The sequence below is a fragment of the Triticum dicoccoides genome, unplaced genomic scaffold (genome assembly GCF_002162155.2).
Source record: "Triticum dicoccoides isolate Atlit2015 ecotype Zavitan unplaced genomic scaffold, WEW_v2.0 scaffold87130, whole genome shotgun sequence".
NCBI classification, from domain to species: Eukaryota; Viridiplantae; Streptophyta; class Magnoliopsida; order Poales; family Poaceae; genus Triticum; species Triticum dicoccoides.
Genome location: NW_021306546.1, coordinates 1 through 2,782, shown reverse-complemented (window position 1 = coordinate 2,782; position 2,782 = coordinate 1). Strand labels below are relative to the sequence as shown.

Sequence of the window (2,782 nt, the reverse complement as noted above, 5' to 3'; positions counted from 1 at the left end):
CCGTTGCCACTCATAAAGTCCGACAACTGCCCGCGGCAAGTCATTCGCCGCGTTTCTACCACGCTGAAACATCCAGGGTGAGTGTTCATCAAGTACCAAAATGATAAGGTATATGCTTGCTTTGCTTCGATTGTGCTTCCGAATTCGACGTAATTTCAATAGCTATTGGCTTATACGCAAATTTTGTATGTAGGATGGATGCAAGTTTTGGTATTGAAAAGAAGAATACATCGATTTTATTGATTGGGCAAAATTTGATAGATGCCCGTGCACTTGTTGCTAGAATAGATGCTAGAAATAAGACTAGAGATGAGATTATATGTGAAGCGATGTCTATTTCTTTAGAATTTAAGATGAAAAAATTATACAAGATCAAGAATCCGCAGATCAACAATGAAGGCATTGAGAAGATATTAATCCAACTTATGAAAGTAGTTATGAAAGTAGTTATGGAAGTAGTTATGGAAGTTGGTTTTCTGTTAAAATGCCTAATTGTGTTTTTTATTTTGTTTGGGCTTGTTATTCCAGTTAAGAATGGGTGAATGTATTATCATGTGTTAAAATGTCGTTGATGAAATAAAAAGTGTGTTGGGAAAAAAATTGTGTGCATAGTGCATACAGGCACCGGGCGGAATAGATGCGGCCACGCGTTGAGCGTATGGCTAACGCATCACAGAATATGGGAGGACGCCGCTCCATTACCATCCTCAAACAGACGAAATTCGGATAAAACGGACATTCGTTTGGGGTCGTACGTTGGAGTTGCTCTAAACATATTGAGAGAGGAGAGGGAAGGTAGCAAACCAGTATGTGCCGCTCGAGTCACTTTTTATTAAATAGTTTTGATTACTTACCACGTGTAATCCCGTATCACATGGTTGTCGCTGGAGTCACTTGGTGGCGGCATTCCTTCATAAATTAGGCCACGTGTAATAAGATGGCCATCGTGGTGTTGCGGCGAGTGAATTGTAGAAAACCATCACATTTAGGATTAGCTTTGCGGAAAACTACCTAGTCTTTAATTATTTGCAAAACGCACCGCGGATTCAGTAAACTTGTTGCAAATAGCACTAATGAGGTGATCTGGCCCGTTTGATCACTTTCTGACAAGTGGGATCAGATTGTAAGAGCAAAAAATTTACACACACACTCCTTGATCTAAAACAGAAAAGCAATCAGCCCCCCACCCCTCGGGCAGAGGCGCGCTGGGCGTCGGGTTCATGGCCTCCGCCGCGCTGCTTGGCCGGCGACGCTAGAGCGACGCGCTGGGCGGAGGGCTGGCGACCTCGCCGCAGCCGACAAGCACGTCGACGACCACCGCTGCCCCGCCATCCTCCTCCCATTTTCTTTCCTTCTCTGGGATGACCTGCACCTCGCCCCTACCTAGCCCAGCCGCTGGCAGCCACGGCCATGTCGACGGCGTCGGAATCCGTGGCGGCCTGTATCCCCTGCTGCTCTCCAAGCACGGCTGAGGCCATGGCCGAGCAACCGCCCGGCTCCAACCGCGCGGTGGCGCACGGGCCCGACCCGACCGGCACCGTCGAGGAGCTCTTTGCAGGGACCTCCTCCACTGCGCGGCCGTCTGCGTCGACGAGGTCATCCTTGCCGGGGAATGCCTCCTCCTCTCCTCTCTCTGCGCGCGTCACGGGTGCGAGGGCGTCGTTGATGCCAGGTCCGTGCGCGCGACGGCGAGATCCACAGCCATGGCGACCCGCGTCGTCAATCCCGGCCAACGCGGCCTCACCTCTCGCCTTTCCGGCCGTCGCCGATGGTAGACGAGGCAGCGGTGGAGAAGAAATGAAAAGGGAGGAGGAAGGAGATGGTAGACAGGGCAGCGGTGGTCGCCGGCGATGAGGTCGTCGGAGTGGCGCGGGGGGTGGGTAGCTCAGGGGCTCTGGCTCTCCCGATCCAGACGGGGTCGAAGCAGGGGGGCTCTGATTGCTTTTTATTTTTAGATCCAGGGGCCTGTATGTCAAAACTTTTCCAAGTCAGCTTCTTACAATCTGGCCCCACTTGTCAAAAAGTGATCAGACGGGCCAGATCACCTCATCAGTGCTATTTGCAACAAGTTTACTGAATCCGCGGTGCATTTTGCAAATAATTAGGGACTAGGTAGTTTTCCGCAAAGCTAACCCCAAATGTGGTGGTTTTCTGCAATTCACTCTGTTGCGGCAGAGCATGAACACCCTGCACGCGTCGCCAGGGCCTACACCAGCGTCAGCACACAGATGGTGCGCTTTGCCACCTCCCTAAGCAAGGAGAGCATCGTCAGCCACCCCAAGGAACCCCTCAAGGCCACCACACAGCAGGTTTGTCATCTCGGCCATCATGCCGATGTCAGATGCTGGTTTCTCATTTATTTCGAAATTATTGTCGTCTAATTTAGAACGCGAAGTGCATGCTTGTTACATCTTCGGTTTGTTTGGGTGTTATGATGTGCCTAGCGGATTAATTGTTTGTGTGTTCATTTTGACTGGCAGGTCGAGGTGCAGGTTAGGAAGGTCTACTGCATCAATAGGGCGATCCCCACATTTCCGATCAACCTTGAGGCTGCAGCCTGAAGCGAAGCAGAATTCGACAAGGCTGAAAAAGTATGTCCGTTTCAAATTATTTCATTTGCCTCCTTTCTCTTTGCAGGAAGGGCTCAGTTTTTGTTCTATGGTTCTTATTCTTGCCATTGTTACAGGTTAGGGAGAAGTTGGTACTTGTTCTCCAGGACACATGCTTGAACTATTGAGCTATCGATCTGTGGACACCTGCGAATCAAGCAATCTTCTGCATC

The 2,782-nt window shown here is 50.1% G+C and overlaps 1 pseudogene; it reads left to right on the top strand.

Annotated features, from left to right (window-relative positions):
- The first annotated feature begins 1,476 nt into the window (after positions 1 to 1,476).
- Positions 1,477 to 2,779, top strand: LOC119348156 (annotated as a pseudogene).
- The last annotated feature ends 3 nt before the right edge of the window (positions 2,780 to 2,782 follow it).